The 21,367-nt window shown below is 50.2% G+C and overlaps 1 protein-coding gene across 8 annotated transcripts in view; it reads right to left on the minus strand.

Annotated features, from left to right (window-relative positions):
• PPFIBP2 (PPFIA binding protein 2) overlaps positions 1–21,367 on the minus strand; it is a 157,294-nt gene that overhangs the window by 129,967 nt on the left and 5,960 nt on the right. The window contains exon 3 of one of the 8 annotated variants that reach the window (XM_073561622.1): positions 18,009–18,212. The exons of the other annotated variants lie outside the window; for them this stretch is intronic. The gene's annotated coding sequence lies outside the window, so the exon portion shown is untranslated. The remainder of the gene's footprint in view (positions 1–18,008; positions 18,213–21,367) is intronic. 8 annotated transcript variants of the gene reach the window in all.

The following is a 21,367-nucleotide window of genomic DNA, read 5'->3' on the forward strand; positions in this document are numbered from 1 at the left end:
ATAATGGCACCATAGTGCGCCACGGCTCCTGTGGGGAATAATGGCACCACAGTGCGCCACGGCTCCTGTGGGGAATAATGGCACCATAGTGCACCACGGCTCCTGTGGGGAATAATGGCACCATAGTGCGCCACGGCTCCTGTGGGGAATAATGGCACCATAGTGCACCACGGCTCCTGTGGGGTATAATGGAACCACAGTGCGCCACGGCTCCTGTGGGGAATAATGGCACCACAGTGCGCCACGGCTCTGTGGGGAATAATGGCACCATAGTGCACCACGGCTCCTGTGGGTATAATGGCACCATAGTGCACCACGGCTCCTGTGGGTATAATGGCACCATAGTGCGCCAAGGCTCCTGTGGGCTATAATGGCATCATAGTGCACCACGGCTCCTGTGGGGAATAATGGCACCATAGTGCCCCACGGCTCCTGTGGGTTTAATGGCACCATAGTGCACCACGGCTCCTGTGGGTATAATGGCACCATAGTGCGCCAAGGCTCCTGTGGGGAATAACGGCACCATAGTGCACCACGGCTCCTTTGGGTATAATGGCACCATAGTGCGCCACGGCTCCTGTGGGTATAATGGCACCACAGTGTGCCACGGCTCCTGTGGGGAATAATGGCACCATAGTGCGCCACAGCTCCTGTGGGGAATAATGGCACCACAGTGCCCCACAGCTCCTGTGGGGAATAATGGCACCATAGTGCACCACGGCTCCTGTGGGAATATTGGCACCATAGTGCGCCACGGCTCCTGTGGGTATAATGGCATCATAGTGCACCACGGCCCCTGTGGGTATAATGGCACCATAGTGCGCCACGGCTCCTGTGGGTATAATGGCACCATAGTGCGCCACGGCTCCTGTGGGTATAATGGCACCATAGTGCGCCACGGCTCCTGTGGGTATAATGGCACCATAGTGCGCCACGGCTTCTGTAGGTATAATGGCACCATAGTGCGCCACGGCTCCTGTGGGTATAATGGCACCATAGTGCGCCACGGCTCCTGTGGGTATAATGGCACCATAGTGCGCCACGGCTCCTGTGGGTATAATGGCACCATAGTGCGCCACGGCTCCTGTGGGTATAATGGCACCATAGTGCGCCACGGCTCCTGTGGGTATAATGGCACCACAGTGTGCCACGGCTCCTGTGGGGAATAATGGCACCATAGTGCGCCACGGCTCCTGTGGGGAATAATGGCACCACAGTGCCCCACAGCTCCTGTGGGGAATAATGGCACCATAGTGCGCCACGGCTCCTGTGGGGAATAATGGCACCACAGTGCCCTACAGCTCCTGTGGGGAATAATGGCATCATAGTGCACCACGGCTCCTGTGGGAATATTGGCATCATAGTGCACCACAGCTCCTGTGGGTATAATGGCATCATAGTGCACCACGGCCCCTGTGGGTATAATGGCATCATAGTGCACCACGGCTCCTGTGGAAATATTGGCATCATAGTGCACCACGGCCCCTGTGGGTATAATGGCACCACAGTGCGCCACGGCTCCTGTGGGTATAAAGGCACCATAGTGCGCCACGGCTCATGTGGGAATAATGGCACCATAGTGCACCACGGCTCCTGCGGGTATAAAGGCACCATAGTGCGCCACAGTTCATTTATTAGAAGTGAAGCTTAAAATAATCCCAGATTTGTATTTAGGAGCGGTGGACGGGTGCAGCCTGAAGAACCCAGAGCCTCCATTTAATAGGACGGGATCGGTCTCAGAGGAAACGTCTGTCCTGTGCATGAGATGTTTATCTGGAGGGTCAGGAACCCATCGGGCACACGGCGGATGTCACCACTTAGTATACACAGTGGAGCTGGGGGAGAGTCGCAGGGGTTATTGTCTCTGGCACCAAATTCTAAATGGGTGCAAAAATGTCACTCTCGGCCTCTATGGTCGCTTGTATTTGGAGTAGCGAGTGCCCATCCTCCGTCCGACAAACAAGATTAATAAAGCAACCATGGGAAGCTGTGACATCAAAATCACTGCATAGGCAGCAACGGTGATAACAAGGCTCTCTGAATGATGGAGTTAGCCTTGACATCTCAGTTGCTGCCTATGCAGAGCACAGCAGCCAATGACAAACTCCTCCCCATTGCTGCACTCTGCATAGGCAGCTAAAGAGAAGATAAAGGCCGCCATGTGCTCTCATGACTCCCAATCTCTCCTTCAATTTGTAATTTTGTGAAAGGAAAGAGACTGGGTGAGCGGTCCCAAATACATATACAGTATATAAAAAGTGTCCCCTGTATAAAACAAAACAACAAAAACCCACCAATGTTATAATAGACTAATAATATAATGCAAGTTTTTACAGGCTTTCTAACCCTGGGTTGAGGTTTAGGACTGTGGACAGGGTTCGGAATAGACCCAGGGTTAGGATCAGGATGAGGTTTAAGACGAGGGTCACACAATAGATAAATAGAAAAACACAAACATAAAAAGAAAAAGAGAACTCCAATCTAGAAAACTTTATTTTTTTACATTTTATGTCCGACGATCCACTGTGAGGGGATACGACATCCTGTCTGTGCCCCGGCAGCCCCCGCTGCGCCTCGGACGTGGAGGGAAAGCTATTTATGAGCGGTGTAGAAACACGAGCCGCCGGCACAGCACATAAAGTAACGCGATAAATAACGGAAGACGACGCCATTCAATCCTTCACAATACCGGACTGACGCTCTGATCCGGGGACGGCTGCTCTAATTATACTGCAGCCGGATGATCGGACGTTCCGGATTATCGGACGCCGGATTACCGCATTGTCTGTATTCTGGAAACACGGCCTCACAGGAGAAAAGTGAATCCAGCTGACCGCGCGGCTGCAGATCATTTATGAGATTCCCCATCTTGTCACACGCCATAAATCTCCTTTCGGAGGAGGCTTTGCAGATCACGTCCTGTACAACGTCTCGTCAATTTACCAGATAATGAATTCATGTCTGACGGCTGCACGAGACGCGGCTTTGTCCTAACAATGCACCGTCTACGCACCGCGCTCCCCTATAATCACGTCCAGGAGCTACAGACAATTATACGTCATTTCCAGTTACACCTGAACAGCGTTGTGTTTCTAGAGATGTCGCCTGTTCTGTGCCCACAGCGGTCTGAACAGTGACCGAGGCCCAGAGAGATGGAGACGGCGCCATCCTCCAACAGCCAGAGGCACACGATGCCCGACAGAAGAAAACGCCTCTGCCCGTGCCGAGCACGGCTTCATGATCATTAGAGTACTCATTATCAGTGCCATCGGAGGGCCCCCATCATCAGTACAATAATGCCTCATTATCATCAGAGGGCCCCCATCATCAGTGCCATAACATAAGAATGCCTCATTATCAGAGGGCCCCCCATCATCAGTGCCGTAACATAAGAATGCCTCATTATCAGAGGGCCCCCCATCATCAGTGCCGTAACATAAGAATGCCTCATTATCAGAGGGCCCCCCCATCATCAGTGCCGTAACATAATGCCTCATTATCATCAGAGGGCCCCCATCATTAGTACCATAAGAGAAGAATGCCTCATTATCAGAGGGCCCCCCCATCATCAGTGCCGTAACATAATGCCTCATTATCATCAGAGGGCCCCCATCATCAGTACAATAATGCCTCATTATCATCAGAGGGCCCCCATCATCAGTGCCATAACATAAGAATGCCTCATTATCAGAGGGCCCCCCATCATCAGTGCCGTAACATAAGAATGCCTCATTATCAGAGGGCCCCCCCATCATCAGTGCCGTAACATAATGCCTCATTATCATCAGAGGGCCCCCATCATTAGTACCATAAGAGAAGAATGCCTCATTATCATACCTTTCCAATCGCTCATTCAGCGTCTCCCACTCCCACACCACCTCCTCATCCCACCCTCTCTCTGTTGGAGTCCCCCAAGGCTCTGTTCTAGGACCCCTACTCTTCTCAATCTATACACTTGGTCTGGGGCAACTCATAAAGTCCCACGGATTCCACTACCACCTTTATGCTGATGACACTCAGATCTACCTCTCTGGCCCAGATGTCACCTCTCTGCTGTCCAGAATCCCGGAGTGTCTATCAGCCATATCCTCCTTCTTCTTCTCTCGCTTCCTCAACCTCAATGTGGACAAATCTGAACTCATCATCTTTCCTCCATCTCTCAGATCTTCCTTACCCGACCTAGCTATAACAATTAATGACATCACACTTTCCCCAGTACCGGAAGTCCGCTGCCTCGGAGTAACCTTTGACTCTGCCCTGTCCTTCAAACCGCACATCCAAGCTCTTTCTACCTCCTGTCGCTTCCAGCTCAAAAATATTTCCAGAATCCGTCCTTTCCTCAACCCTCAATCTACTAAAATGCTTGTGCATGCCCTCATCATCTCCCGCCTTGACTACTGAAACATCCTTTTCTGTGGTCTCCCTGCTAACACCCTCGCACCTCTCCAGTACATCCTTAAAGGGGTTGTCCGGGCATTTCACATAATCTCAGTACATATCTGGGCTGCAGAATTATGACAATAAGTAATTTACTTTCTGTCACTAGTTTGCACGGTTTTCTAGATAGTCTGAACAGAACGTCCAAGGGGGGGTGTGTTATGGCATTGAAATGAGAACTAGTCGTAACCTCCTACTCTACTCCAAACATGCCCTCTATAGCAACAACCCCACCCTCCATAGCTACAGGCCCTCCCCCGTCCACATGAAGCAGCTCTCATCACACAGTAACAAATTCTTCCCCTCCAGCAGCCTCAGTGCAGAAAGCAGAGAGCTGCTCCTCCCCCAGACACACACTGAACAGTGATCTATGGAAAGTGAAACTAGTGAGGAGTGAAAATCGTCCTGTACTCTGGGCTACTCCATGATTACAATACATAACTCATTATCAGTAATTCCTTCCCTCACTGTCCCAGGCTGCTGGCAGCAGTGAGAACAGACTGTGTGATGGCCAGTGATGGGGGTCTGCAGCTTCTAATCTGCACAGGGGATGGCAGTCACTGATGTAATCTGTTCTGTGACAAAGCCTCTGCTGTGTGAATGAGACAGCTCTGTGTCACTGATGTCTTCACACAGCAGCAGATTTGGTGCAGTGTATGGGCGAAGCTCCACCAAACTCCCAGCAAGCTCCAGTGACCAGCACCACCCACTGCCCACTCATTGGCTGGCAGTAAACTGCACCAGCACTCATCTTTATCATCATTCCAGCATTGGAAAGACCACAGCAGTGATCCTGTATTTGTGAAATCAGCACAATACATACATACACCCCCCCAACACTTCACAGTTACAGCTGCTGATTGGACAGGCTGCTCCCATCAGTATTTGTGTCATTAGAGACACAGTGCTCACACATACACTGCACCAAATCTGCTGCTGTGAAGACATCAGTGACACAGAGCCGTCTCATTCACACAGCAGAGGCTTTGTCACACAACAGATTACATCAGTGACTGCCATCCCCTGTGCAGATTAGAAGCTGCAGACCCCCATCACTGGCCATCACACAGTCTGTTCTCACTGCTGCCAGCAGCCTGGGACAGTGAGGGAAGGAATTACTGATAATGAGTTATGTATTGTAATCATGGAGTGGCCCAGAATACAGGACGATTTTCCCTCCTCACTAGTTTCACTTTCCATAGATCACTGTTCAGTGTGAGTCTGGGGGAGGAGCAGCTGCTCTCTGCAGTGAGGCTGCTGGAGGGGAAGAGTTTGTTACTGTGTGATGAGAGCTGCTTCATGTGGACGGGGAGGACCTATTGCTATGGAGAGTGGGGTTGTTGCTATAGAGGGCATGTTTGGAGTAGAGTAGGAGGTTACGACCAGTTCTCATTTCAGTGCCATAACACCCCCCCCCCCTTGGACGTTCTGTTCAGAATATCTAGAAAACCGTGCAAACTAGTGACAGAAAGTAAATTACTTATTGTCATAATTCTGCAGCACAGATATGTACTGAGATTATGTGAAAAGCCTGGACAACCCCTTTAACTCTGCCGCCCGACTAATTCATCTCGCTACTCCTCCGCTTCTCCCCTCTGCAGATCTCTTCACTGGCTCCCATTCCCTCAGCGTATCCAGTTCAAATTACTAATACTGACCTACAAGGCCATCTATAACCTGTCTCCCCCATATGTCTCTGAACTAATCTCCCGATACCTTCCCTCACGTAATCTCCGGTCCTCCCAAGACCTCCTCTCCTCCACACTTATTCGCTCCTCACCCAACCGCCTCCAAGACTTCTCCCGAATAGCTCCTATTCTCTGGAATTCTTTGCCCCAACAAGTCCGACTATCAACCACACTCGGATCCTTCAGACGGAACCTGAAAACCCACCTCTTCAGGAAAGCCTACAGCCTGCAATGACCCCGCTGCCTCCTCACCACTACCGGTGATCTCACCTCAACCAACACCGAAACTGCTGCAACCCAACAACCTACTATCTCCTTCCCCACCATCCTGTAGAATGTAAGCCCGAAAGGGCAGGGTCCTCTCTCCTCTGTATGAGTCTGTCATTGATAGTTTGTTTACTGTAAGTGATATCTGTAATTTGTATGTAACCCCTTCTCATGTACAGCACCATGGAACCAATGGTGCTACATAAATAAATAATAATAATCATCAGAGGGCTCCCATCATCAGTGCCATAAGAATGCCTCATTATCATCAGAGGGCCCCCATCATCAGTGCCATACGATAAGAATGCCTCATTATCTCCAGAGGGCCCCCATCAGTGTCGCAAGATAAGAATGCCTCATTATCAGTGCCGTAAGACAAGAATGCCTCATTATCATCAGAGGGCCCCCATCATCAGTGCCATAAGAATGCCTCATTATCATCAGAGGTTAAAACTAAAAGAGAAAGAGCGCAATAGGGTCTTACCCAGGTAAAAGAGATATAGTTCAAGCTGTTATACTCACCAAAGGCAGAAGAGTTAGATGCATAAAGGAATAGAGGTCAAAGCTGCTGCACATCCAAATGGCCACGCCGTGACCATAAATCATCAGATATCAAAGAAATAATTTTCGGATTAACCGTGCGCTGCTAGACAAAACTACTCCTTTCCAGATAGTGTACTTGTATACTTTTATTTTTTTCCCAATAAAAGTATACAAGTACACTATCTGGAAAGGAGTCGTTTTGTCTAGCAGCGCACGGTTAATCCGAAAATTATTTCTTTGATATCTCATTATCATCAGAGGGCCCCCATTATCAGTGCCGTAAGATAAGAATGACTCATTATCATGAGAGGGCCCCCCCCATCATCAGTGCCATAAGAATGCCTCATTATCAGAGGGCCCCCCATCATCAGTGCCGTAACATAATGCCTCATTTTCATCAGAGGGCCCCCATCATCAGTGCCATTAGAGAAGAATGCCTCATTATCATCAGAGGGCCCCCCATCATCAGTGCTGTAAGATAAGAATGCCTCATTATCATCAGAGGGCCCCCATTATCAGTGCCATAAGAATGCCTCATTATCATCAGAGAGCCCCCATCATGATTAGAGGGCCACACAGTCACTGACTGGCCATAAAAAACAATGTCAGAGTGCTCTCCAGTATCAGTGCCATAATAATGCTAATGCTAGCAGGGTGCCTCTGCCCCCCATTATCAGTGTCATCAGAGTGCCCCTCCACATTAGAGTCATCAGAGGCCTCGTGTCCCTCATTATCAGTGCCAACAGAGCGCCACCCATCACCAGTGAAGTGACAGAGGGCTCCTCATTATCAGTGCCATAGAGGGCCCTTCTCCTGCTTGCACGTAAGACCCCTCACAATAATCTAATATATAAAGCTCAATGTGGGTGTGTATGTATGTATGTCCGGGATTGGCATCCGCACCGTCGCAGCTACAGCCACAAAATTTGGCAGTCACACATCTGGACCCCGAGAGCGTCATAGGCTATGCTGTGAGGCGAAATTTTAACCCCGCGAGTTCCAAACCACCAATTTTGCCCCTATCTACATAATGGGGAAAAAGTGTGTGTGTATCAAGCCCCGCCCCTCATTATGATGTCACAATGGTTACCATGGCGACGCTGATGTCATCATAGGTTGCAAGCCCCGCCGCTCTGGAGGATGTGTGATGGGTATATGGGCACTGGACTATAGGATGGATAATATGTATGATGGGTATATGGGCACGAGACTATGGGATGGCGAATATGTATGATGGGTATATGGGCATGGGACTATGGGATGGAGGATGTGTGATGGGTATATGGGCACGGGACTATGGGATGGAGGATGTGTGATGGGTATATGGGCATGGGACTATGGGATGGAGGATATGTGATGGGTATATGGGCACTGGACTATGGGATCGTGGACATGTATGATGGATATATGGGCACTGGACTATGGGATGGAGGATGTGTGATGGGTATATGGGCACGGGCCTATGGGATGGAGGATGTGTGATGGGTATATGGGCACGGGCCTATGGGGTGGAGGATGTGTGATGGGTATATGGGCATGGGACTATGGGATCGTGGATATGTATGATGGGTATGTGGGCACGGGACTATGGGATGGCGGATATGTATGATGGGTATATGGGCACGGGCCTATGGGATGGCGGATATGTATGATGGGTATATGGCCACGGGACTATGGGATGGAGGATGTATGATGGGTATATGGGCATGGGACTATGGGATCGTGGATATGTATGATGGGTATGTGGGCACGGGACTATGGGATGGCGGATATGTATGATGGGTATATGGGCACGGGCCTATGGGATGGCGGATATGTATGATGGGTATATGGGCACGGGACTATGGGATGGAGGATGTATGATGGGTATATGGGCACGGGACTATGGGATGGAGGATGTATGATGGGTATATAGGCACGGGCCTATGGGATCGTGGATATGTATGATGGGTATGTGGGCACGGGACTATGGGATGGCGGATATGTATGATGGGTATATGGGCACGGGCCTATGGGATGGCGGATATGTATGATGGGTATATGGGCACGGGACTATGGGATGGAGGATGTATGATGGGTATATGGGCACGGGACTATGGGATGGAGGATGTATGATGGGTATATGGGCACTGGACTGTGGGATGGAGGATATGTATGATGCATATGGGCACAGGCCTATGGGATGAAGGATGTGTGATGGGTATATGAGCATGGGACTATGGGATGGAGGATGTGTGATGGGTATATGGGCACTCGACTATGGGATGGAGGATGTGTGATGGGTATATGAGCATGGGACTATGGGATGGAGGATGTGTGATGGGTATATGGGCACTCGACTATGGGATGGAGGATATGTATGATGCCTATATGGGCACGGGACTATGGGATGGAGGATGTGTGATGGGTATATGGGCACGGGACTATGGGATGGGGGATGTGTGATGGGTATATGAGCATGGGACTATGGGATGGAGGATGTGTGATGGGTATATGGGCACGGGACTATGGGATGGAGGATATGTATGATGGGTATATGGGCACGGGACTATGGGATGGAGGATATGTATGATGGGTATATGGGCACGGGACTATGGGATGGAGGATGTGTGATGGGTATATGGGCAAGGGACTATGGGATGGAGGATATGTATGATGGGTATATGGGCATGGGACTATGGGATGGAGGATGTGTGATGGATATATGGGCATGGGACTATGAGATGAAGGATGTGTGGGTATATGGGCACTCGACTATGGGATGGCGAATATGTATGATGGGTATATGGGCATGGGACTATGGGATGGAGGATGTGTGATGGGTATATGGGCATGGGACTATGGGATGGAGGATATGTATGATGGGTATATGGGCACTCGACTGTGGGATGAAGTATATGTTTAACGGGTATATGGGCATGGGACTATGGGATGGAGGATGTGTGATGGGTATATGGGCACAGGACTATGGGATGGAGCGTATGTGTGATGGGTATATGGGCACGGGACTATGGGATGGAGGATAATTATAATTTGCTATATCTAACCACAGTTAGTTACTATGCCCGGGCAGTGCCGGGCTCTTCAGCTAGTATATATATATATGTCACACACTCCCCGCTGCCCGGTGTCGTCCACTTCCCAATCAGCAGGAATATTTCCCAGTATAATGAGATATCGGAGTCGGAGGATTTCTCCTTGCATGTCAGAAGCCTCTTAGAAATGCATTAACTCTAATTGTAAACCCTATGTGTAGATAAATGCCACTAATCAGCAGAGGGTTCGTTTTAGTGCTTAATCATCTGCTTCTATCTTGTGGCCGCGTCTCATAGTAAATGCCTCCGCTCTCCCTTTACGCCGGAATCGGAGCTGGCTCAGGAACAGTTTTGCAGGGAGGTGAGGCTGTCGTCAGTCCAGCACAGCAGGGTAGATAATGACTACGGGTAAGGAATCCTGAGATCCTAAAGGAGGATCCTCATCCAACCATCGTCATCTATTTCTCTACATCACGCGGATAGATCTTTTATTTTCATGTGTAATGCTCCAATAATCCTGTTGGGGAGCTACAGGGAAGCTGGGCACTTCCTGACAAAAAGGTTCCTGTACAAAATCAGTCTCAAAGTAAAGAAGTTGAGAGAAGAATGCTGTCCCGTTACATCAGTATTAGGAAAAGACGTGATCAGAGGATTTTATTCGTTGAATTTCAATATGTCAGATCTTTTTTTTTTTTTTTTTTTACTTTGGACAACTGTCAGTGACTGAGAAATCTACCACCCCATTCACATTATGTGGTCAGCAGGTCCCATCAAAATGGTCAGAGGTGGTCACGTTTCATCTAATCTGTGTACAGGAACCTATAACCAACCACGCTCCTCAACATTGAATTCTAACAAGGATAAGTGATGAATGATGGTAATCACAGGATGGAGACCTCACTGACCTGACAATCATGGAAAATGGAAACATGATCCCAACCTCTGGATTCTTCAGTACAGAGTCTGAAGATCATGCAGAAATCCTGGCACCTCCAGCCTCCTGCAGAAACCTCGGCTGATATCACTGAGGTTATGAATGGTCGTCTGAGGAAGGTTCTGTCATCGAATGTACAAATCGTCAGGATCTGCAGCCGGCAGCTCAAGAGTAATCACCGACCAATGACGTCCCCCATGCGCTCGATGGAGACAAGTCTGGAGACACTGCAGTCATGGGACAAGATTTAGGCCATGCAGACGGCTCACAGTACTGCGAGGAACATGCGGCCTGGCATCTTGAGGAAAAACATCTCCTGGGACACTTTGCATAAATGGTTGCACCACTGACTCCACCTCCAAACCATCGAGCACATGGGCAACGTTACTGGTGAGTGATCACACAGGAGCTGCTGGCAGCATCTCCAGACATGTCTCCATCTAGCACATCTGGGACATCATTGGTCGGTGATCACACAGGAGCTGCAGGCAGCGTTTCTAGACTTGTCTCCATCAAGCACATGGGGGACATCATTGGTCGGTGATTACACAGGAGCTGCCGGCAGCGTCTCCAGACTTGTCTCCATCAAGCACATGGGGGACATCATTGGTCAGTGATCATACAGGAGCTGCCGGCAGCGTCTCCAGACTTGTCTCCATCGAGCACATTGGGGACATCATTGGTTGGTGATCACACAGGAGCTGCTGGCAGCATCTCCAGACTTGTCTCCATCTAGCACATCTTGGACATCATTGGTCAGTGATTACACTCGAGCTGCCAGCAGAGGATCTTGACGATTTGCACAGTCAATGGCAGAACCTTCCTCAGATGACCATTAATAACCTCATTTACAGCTGTCGACACTGGAGGTGCCAGGATTTCTGCACGAAGCTCAGACTCCAGACTGGAGAATCCAGAGGATGTGATAATGTTTTCATGATTTACAGATCAGTGAAGTTCAGGCTCAGACTCCAGACTGGACACATCCAGATGAAACAAAAATGTTAATACATTTTTTTTAATCATTTGCAGATCAGTAACGTCTCGGTCCTGGGATTTCCATCTTTCCAGCTCTTCTCCCTCTCGGAGCAGTAATTCCAGTGTTGACTATGTGACTTCTTCCTACGTCTGCTGACTCCTGAGGCGAGACTTCCTCCCAGCACCTTCACGTCGTCGCTCCTGGGATTACACAGGATCAGAGATCTTATTAATAGCTTTGACACCAGCACTAACAGATTGCGGTCAGGATGTAGGAGGCACAGAGGGGTCATGGAGGATCGCACGCTGTACACAGCTCCTTCCTGCATCTCCTGATGTTTAGATGACGAGGCAGGTGCTCCTCATTCACCACACATGCTCTTACGCTGGTGCAAAACAAACCTCGCCATGATGGCACGTCACTGGTGGCACCGCTCACGCCGGGCACATACTGGACAGGTCCTCAAAATACAGGACAAAAACATTACATGACCGGTATCATGGCTCATGTCCAAACTTAGAAACAACCATCTTTTGGAAACCCTCTAATGGCTTCTACAGACGATAGTGACCCCAAGGACTTTGGTGGCAACTGTGAACTCCAGTCAGAGTCCAGTCTGTTATATAAGGGACCTGTAAGACCTACCTGGTCCCAGTCTCAGGCTGCGGGGACTAGAGGTGGTTGCACAAGCGCAGCTGTCTCCACTCAAAACTAAGGGGATTCTGAAAAGACAGAGCCCAGTGCCGCTGGGGAAGGAGAGGTGGCTGTGTATGTGTGGTTCTCGCAGAACACTTCTTCAGAAGTTCCAAAAACAGATAGAACTTCTTCAGAATAGGACAGAAAATGACCACTTCTATGCCTCGAGAGGTGGACAGGACCAATTGATTGAGCCAAGTACTTGCCCCATAAGTGGGACCTGCATCTATCAATCGGACATTTTTTGATATGCAAGAAAAATCCCAGAGGACAGTCCTTTTTTAGCCTCATCACGTGAAGTTATCCCCATCCATAGCACAAGGCTCTGCAGCCCCGTCCTGAACGGAGTAGACGCGCTCCTGCTCGGCCTCCGCTCCAATCATTGTTAGTAGGACTGCCGTCCCAAGGACCGTGAGTGAAGTGGAGGTTGAACATGAGCACCTCTGCTCCATTCAGGACGGGGCTGCAGAGGGGGCCCATTCTTTGGGTTCCAGAGTCCAATATCAGAATCGCTGGGGTCTCAGCAGCCGGACCCCCAAAAATAATCGTTATTCAATACCTTTTGGATTCCCCCAAAAAATCCAGTGTTGATAACCTGTGTAAGATGAAAAGGGTCAAAGACTACGGAAAGGGGATGGAAGTTAACACATGGCATCATCATGGCGGGCCCAGCCTGGCCTTTTCTATGCAGCCCCCTGTATATTCCATGTTCACCACTGACCCGTAGTGCCCCCAGTTTCTCTGCCACAGCTGCGCTACCCAGAAAACAATGAGCCATTGTGGGAGGACACTGCAATTCCCAATTCAGTCCACAGACGCAGGATTACGTTTTATTGTTTTAGACAACTTTCCAAAATAATAATTATAAATAAGAGGTGAATCTGATCTGAAATTAATGTGCAAATCCATGTACATATTCAACCAGTAAGAAAGGCGTCGTAGGAGTCGGGCCGGGGTCCCACACCAGTAAGAGGGGAAGGATCACAGATACGGGGTTATTTTTAGATCCTAAATGTCATCGTGGAGCGAAACACAACAATGGACGGAGCGTTCAAGCAGCTGCGTCTTGTCTGCAAGAGACAGGAACAAAAACCCAGCGTTCCAACAGAGGCCGGTGCCGAGAAAACTGTAGCCGGTGTCTATTAAGGCATCTGTTCCCCTACACAGAATCAAGGTGTAGCCGTGGCCTTCCTACTCAATGTCTACATTTTCTGTACTCCCGAGTATGAGCAGTAAGACAGGAGGAGGCATGAAAAGTTGTAGACGGAGAAAAAACGAGGCGACAAGGCTGCGGAGCTATGAAAGGGGTGTCGTGCCCCCCGAGATCATACCAATGTAATCACACGGCCCCGTACATGGAGAAAGGAGACCGGGCTGCGGAGCTATGATAGGGGTGTCGTGCCCCCCCGGGATCATACCAATGTAATCACACTGCCCCGTACATGGAGAAAGGAGACCGGGCTGCGGAGCTATGAAAGGGGTGTCGTGTCCCCCGGGATCACACCAATGTAATCACACTGCCCCGTACATGGAGAAAGGAGACCGGGCTGCGGAGCTATGAAAGGGGTGTCGTGTCCCCCGGGATCATACCAATGTAATCACATGGCCCCGTACATGGAGAAAGGAGACTGGGCTGCGGAGCTATGATAGGGGTGTCGTGTCCCCCGGGATCATACCAATGTAATCACACTGCCCCGTACATGGAGAAAGGAGACCGGGCTGCGGAGCTATGAAAGGGGTGTCGTGTCCCCCGGGATCATACCAATGTAATCACACTGCCCCGTACATGGAGAAAGGAGACCGGGCTGCGGAGCTATGAAAGGGGTGTCGTGCCCCCCGGGATCACACCAATGTAATCACACGGCCCCGTACATGGAGAAAGGAGACCAGGCTGCGGAGCTATGATAGGGGTGTCGTGTCCCCCCCGGGATCATACCAATGTAATCACATGGCCCCGTACATGGAGAAAGGAGACCGGGCTGCGGAGCTATGATAGGGGTGTCGTGCCCCCCGGGATCACACCAATGTAATCACACGGCCCCGTACATGGAGAAAGGAGACCAGGCTGCGGAGCTATGATAGGGGTGTCGTGTCCCCCCCGGGATCATACCAATGTAATCACATGGCCCCGTACATGGAGAAAGGAGACCGGGCTGCGGAGCTATGATAGGGGTGTCGTGCCCCCCCGGGATCATACCAATGTAATCACACTGGCCCGTACATGGAGAAAGGAGACCGGGCTGCGGAGCTATGATAGGGGTGTCGTGCCCCCCCGGGATCACACCAATGTAATCACACGGCCCCGTACATGGAGAAAGGAGACTGGGCTGCGGAGCTATGATAGGGGTGTCGTGTCCCCCGGGATCATACCAATGTAATCACACTGCCCCGTACATGGAGAAAGGAGACCGGGCTGCGGAGCTATGAAAGGGGTGTCGTGCCCCCCCGGGATCACACCAATGTAATCACACGGCCCCGTACATGGAGAAAGGAGACCGGGCTGCGGAGCTATGAAAGGGGTGTCGTGCCCCCCGGGATCATACCAATGTAATCACACTGCCCCGTACATGGAGAAAGGAGACCGGGCTGCGGAGCTATGAAAGGGGTGTCGTGCCCCCCGGGATCACACCAATGTAATCATACTGCCCCGTACATGGAGAAAGGAGACCGGGCTGCGGTGCTATGAAAGGGGTGTCGTGTCCCCCGGGATCATACCAATGTAATCACACTGCCCCGTACATGGAGAAAGGAGACCGGGCTGCGGAGCTATGATAGGGGTGTCGTACCCCCCGGGATCACACCAATGTAATCACACTGCCCCGTACATGGAGAAAGGAGACCGGGCTGCGGAGCTATGATAGGGGTGTCATGCCCCCCGGGATCACACCAATGTAATCACACGGCCCCGTACATGGAGAAAGGAGACTGGGCTGCGGAGCTATGATAGGGGTGTCGTGCCCCCCGGGATCACACCAATGTAATCACACGGCCCCATACATGGAGAAAGGAGACCGGGCTGCGGAGCTATGAAAGGGGTGTCGTGCCCCCCGTGTCACACCAATGTAATCACACTGCCCCGTACATGGAGAAAGGAGACCGGGCTGCGGAGCTATGATAGGGGTGTCGTGCCCTCCGAGATCATACCAATGTAATCACACTGCCCCGTACATGGAGAAAGGAGACCAGGCTGCGGAGCTATGAAAGGGGTGTCGTGCCCCCCGGGATCATACCAATGTAATCACACGGCCCCGTACATGGAGAAAGGAGACCGGGCTGCGGAGCTATGATAGGGGTGTCGTGCCCTCCGAGATCATACCAATGTAATCACACTGCCCCGTACATGGAGAAAGGAGACCAGGCTGCGGAGCTATGAAAGGGGTGTCGTGCCCCCCGGGATCATACCAATGTAATCACACGGCCCCGTACATGGAGAAAGGAGACCGGGCTGCGGAGCTATGATAGGGGTGTCGTGCCCTCCGAGATCATACCAATGTAATCACACTGCCCCGTACATGGAGAAAGGAGACCGGGCTGCAGAGCTATGATAGGGGTGTCATGCCCCCCGGGATCACACCAATGTAATCACACTGCCCCGTACATGGAGAAAGGAGACCGGGCTGCGGAGCTATGATAGGGGTGTCGTGCCCTCCGAGATCATACCAATGTAATCACACTGCCCCGTACATGGAGAAAGGAGACCGAGCTGCAGAGCTATGATAGGGGTGTCGTGCCCCCCGGGATCACACCAATGTAATCACACGGCCCCATACATAGAGAAAGGAGACTGAGCTGCAGAGCTATGATAGGGGTGTCATGCCCCCCGGGATCACACCAATGTAATCACACTGCCCCGTACATGGAGAAAGGAGACTGAGCTGCAGAGCTATGATAGGGGTGTCGTGCCCCCCCACCCCCCCGAGATCATACCAATGTAATCACACTGCCCCGTACATGGAGAAAGGAGACTGAGCTGCAGAGCTATGATAGGGGTGTCGTGCCCCCCGGGATCACACCAATGTAATCACACTGCCCCGTACATGGAGAAAGGAGACTGAGCTGCAGAGCTATGATAGGGGTGTCGTCCCCCCCACCCCCCCGAGATCATACCAATGTAATCACACTGCCCCATACATGGAGAAAGGAGACCGGGCTGGAGATCCCTTAGAGAGATGGAGTTCTGAGGGAAAGTACTCATAAATCCCACCGGCCTGTAGACTGAGAAAGAGCACTGAGATCAGGCTGGAGATCTATGATAGGGACGAAGTGCTCCAGCTGGGAACACAGCAATGTAATTAAGCTGGTTGTAGACTGATATGGGAGACCAAGAGATCCATGAGCAGTGGCATAGCGATCGCAGTTTCAGGGTGTGACCAGAGAAGGCGGCCCACAGATACAGGCACTGATTTTAACCATATCTGCATTTTTAAAATATAGAACACGTTAAAACTTGTGGTGGAGCAGACTCCCCTGACTCCCTGCCACACCAATTACTCTGGTAAGTCACAGCCATCTTTGGCCTGTGGCATATCATCAGTTGGGAGTGATCGGAGGATCATAGAATGTCAGAGTTGGAAGGGACCTCCTGGGTCATTGTGTCTAACCCCCTGCTTAATGTAGGAATCACTAAACCATCCCAGACAGATGTCTGACCAGCCTCTGTTTGAAGACTTCCATTGAAGGAGAACTCACCAGCTCTCATGGCAGCCTGTTTCACTCATTGATCACTGTCAAAAAGTTTTTTTCTAATCTCTTATCTGTATCTTCTCCCTTTCAGTTTCAATCCATTGCTTCTCGTGTTTACATGTGCAGATGAGAATAATGATGATCCTTCTATACTGTGACAGCCCTTGAGATATTTGTAGAAAGCTATTAATGATGTCGGCAGCACAATAACGTCACTTCATCTTTTCGCACGTTTCCAACCTGAGGTTGCAGGGAGAAGGAGGATCTTGCTGCTTGTGCTGGGAATGGGATGAGGTGAGTTTGACTTTAATTTGCATTAGAATTGGAGGACTGAAAGCAGGGTCATCATCAGTATATGGTGGCACAAGGGGAGGACCCAAATATTGTATGGGGGAACATAGGGGAGTTTATTGTACCGGGGCATAACTATTGAATGAGGGCACAATGTAATATTGTAAAGGGGAGATGACCTGTATAGGAGCACAAAATAGGTGTTATTACGGTATGGAGGTATAGAGGGGGCACTATATACAACTGTGGGATTGTCAGGGATGAACTGTTAGTTAGGGGGGCACAAAATTATATTCGGAAATTTGGGTAGAATACTATGAAGGGTATTGTGCAGTTTGTTCAGAGGTGGGTAAAAGTGAGAAGAAGAGACGGGAGAATCGACTTGCCGGACTGTGGTGCTTTAGCCCGGTCAGTACTTGGTGACCTCTGGCTGGGACACCTGCATATCTCCTTACCTCCCGACTCCTGGGTTCCTCTTGATTTGCCAGGTCTGGCACGGCGCCATCATTGTGTCGTGATGCTCATGCGGCGTCTCGTCAGCCTCGGTGCCAGGAGGTAAGGAGACTCGCAGGTCTCCAGTCCAGCACTCACAGACTACAGACCTGACCAATGGAGCGGGATCCCGAGAATCAATTCTACCGTCTCTAGTGAGAAGAATACTGGAAAAGAAAGAGACAAAGATTTCTATGTTACATTCTGCAGAAACAAGAAGTTGTCATGGTGTCCTGGGCTGGACGGAGAAGACCAGGGAAAATTAAGGCTATGATGAAAGAGAACCAGTTACTGGATTTATCTGTACAGTATACACCTATACGGTATAGAGCTGGTGTCTACCATTACATGGTCACTGTATGGCAGTAATGTCAGTGTTAGTACGGTGGTCTTTATTAATGATCAGTAGGTTGGTGGTAGTATGTGGTCATGATGAGGCGGTATTCTGTATCCCTTATACAGCTGTACTGTTGGTAGTATTGGTGATAGTACCCTGGGTTTTGTACAGTGTGGCGGCATTTGTTACTTGTAGGATATCATCTATAATCACTGTCCACACAGGTCCAGCAGTTGGTGGATCAGTGACACTACCGCTTCCTGTCTCGGTGTAGACCATGGAGTGGCCTTTGCCGGATCCAGGAGGGTGCCGGTAGCTGCGTATTACTGGGTTTATTACTGAGTCCTTTGGATAAAGTTTTATTTTGCAAGGAAAATCCATTTAAATTGCCGTCTACTAACCTCCCTAAATCTGATATTTCCCTCTCCATGGGTGGCACCACAATAACACCCAGGCAGCAGGCGCGCTGTCTGGGTGTTATGTTTGACACCAATCTCTCCTTCACATCCCATATACAATCTCTTGCCCGCTCTTGCCGCTTACACCTAAAGAACATCTCCAGAATCCGCCCTTTTCTCACCATGGAAACAACAAAAACCCTCACTGTAGCATTGATCCACTCCCGCCTGGATTACTGCAACGCTCTATTAATTGGCCTCCCCGTTACTCGACTATCCCCTCTCCAGTCCATACTTAATGCAGCGGCCAGGGTCATTCATCTGGCTAATCGGTACTTGGACGCGTCCGCTCTTCGCCAGTCGTTACACTGGCTGCCCATTCATTATAGGATCCAATTCCAAGTACTTGTTCTCACCCACAAATCTCTCCACGGTGCGGCACCCCCTACATCTCCTCCCTCATTTCTGTCCATCGGCCTAACCGACCGCTGCGCTCTGCAAACGACTTTCGACTAACCTCTGCACTAATCCGTACCTCCCACTCCCGACTCCAAGACTTCTCCCGTGCTGCTCCTATCCTCTGGAATGCTCTACCCCAAGACATCAGGTCTATCCACAATTTGCAGTATCAGGCGCTCCCTCAAAACACATCTATTCAGAGCGGACAATGACGCTCCCAAATCAAAGTCATTCTCTGTGTAAGTGTGCGTGTGTAGCCCATTCACTATCTCCATCCATCCCTCACTCCCTCAAGATGGCTGGACCATCATTGTAAATCCACCCCTGTCCTCTGTATCTCCCCCACCTCACTGTAGAGTGTAAGCTCTCACCAGCAGGGGCGGCTTATTGTGCTTTAATTATTGTATTGTTAACGTTGTTACTTATGACTTGTGTTTTGAAACGGTTAAACTGTAAAACGCTGCAGAATATGTTGGCGCTATATAAAGATTATTATTATTATTTAAATCTTACAAAAAAGCTGTTCTTCCGGAAAGACTCTTTGTTCTGACTCATGGCAGGAGATCCCATCTATGATGTCCGTGTGACCCTTTTACTTCTGCTTCCAGGGCTATATCTAGAGATTTATCTATCCTCGGTGCGGTTTCTGTCGCTTCACAGCAACTGCTGACAGAGCACAAGTCTTGCCAAGACCCCCCCCTCCGCATTTCCTTTCCATGAATTCCTCATCCAGTGTATTTAAGGCATGTAATTAGGCAGCATCAGGTGTCCTGCGGAACGTCCCGTCAACTGTCACTTACGAAGGTCCCCGAGTGATCCTGTTACTGGTGGACGGAGCTGCGTCCCGTGAGATTGCTAAATATATATAGGAAGTCTTTGGAAATATACATCCAGTATTAGTCGCTGGATTTTCGGGGAAATGTTTTGAAGCACTACCCCAGAGTATACAGCTGTATTCCAGGATCCTCAGGTCACTCTTGAAAATCTGAGCGTCCCATTACCACCACAAGAGGGAACAATCTGTCTGTGATGGAAGGTGCAGGGCGTCAGGAGCAACACTTCTGTAAGTCTGCAAGTAGGGCAGACGTGCCGAGAAAACATTGGCCAAGACGTTGGCTGAGAAGGACCTGCGGCACAGGAGGAGGAGGAGGAGGAGGAGGCCTGGAACGAGCAGGAACCTGGTGCAACGCAACATTACGAAGGAGAAGAGCAGCCAGAATAAGTGCCAGGCATAATGCCATTTTGGTCAGTGCAAGCATCTAGTGCCCTGTATGAGGTAGGGCAGAGGAGCCGGTATGGGGCGGGAGAAGCGCAGCTGTGGGGGCTTGTGACACAAGAGGAACTCTGGGGGACGAGGAGAACGACTCCTGGACCTACAGAAGATGGCCGGAGACCAAGTGCACCATAGTGAGTGCTGGCAAAGATCAAGCAGGTCAAAGATGGAGGGTCCCCACCTGATGCCACAGAGAGAGAGAGGGAGAGAGAGAGAATTTTCTTCCAGCAGCCAGAGAAAATTTAGGGTTAAAAAGGGAAACTGTGGATCCGTGAAGCAAAAAAACGTGACAGGCTCCGTTTGGTGATCTCAGCGGACGCCAAAATTCTCACGGATCCGCACAAACACGGACGCAACGGACGATCATCAGTCAAAATCAGCCGACAATGCAAGTCAATGGGGAAAAAAACGGATCCGCGAAGAAAAATGGCGGATCCGTTTTTTTCCAAAACGGCGGATTTTGACTGATGGTGACAAAGGGATGTGTGAAACAGGCCTAACCGTGAAGGCCATTCCCTTCATCTACACGTACACACCAGCCGGCTCTCGTTGGCCGCAGTCCCCGCTAGGCATTGCCCGTCGTAGGATTATTGGCACACTGCCGCGTTTCGTGCCCATTTATCACAGAGACATTCAGGACTCTATTGTTAATAACTGACAATATTTGGTCTCCCGTAATCCCAGCCCTTGGGGCCACGCATGACCTGTAACTGGCACCAGATTGAAGTACTTGATAGAGCGGTAGGTTTAACCCTTCATCTGCTAGAGATCATATTGAATAGTTGTTTCAATGGATTTTTATCATGGAAATCTGCAATGCTGATGGGGGGGCGGTCGCACTTGTGACCCTCCAGA

Source organism: Dendrobates tinctorius, unplaced genomic scaffold, assembly GCF_039654945.1.
Source record: "Dendrobates tinctorius isolate UK_male_01 unplaced genomic scaffold, ASM3965494v1 ptg000323l, whole genome shotgun sequence".
In the NCBI taxonomy this organism is placed as follows: Eukaryota; Metazoa; Chordata; class Amphibia; order Anura; family Dendrobatidae; genus Dendrobates; species Dendrobates tinctorius.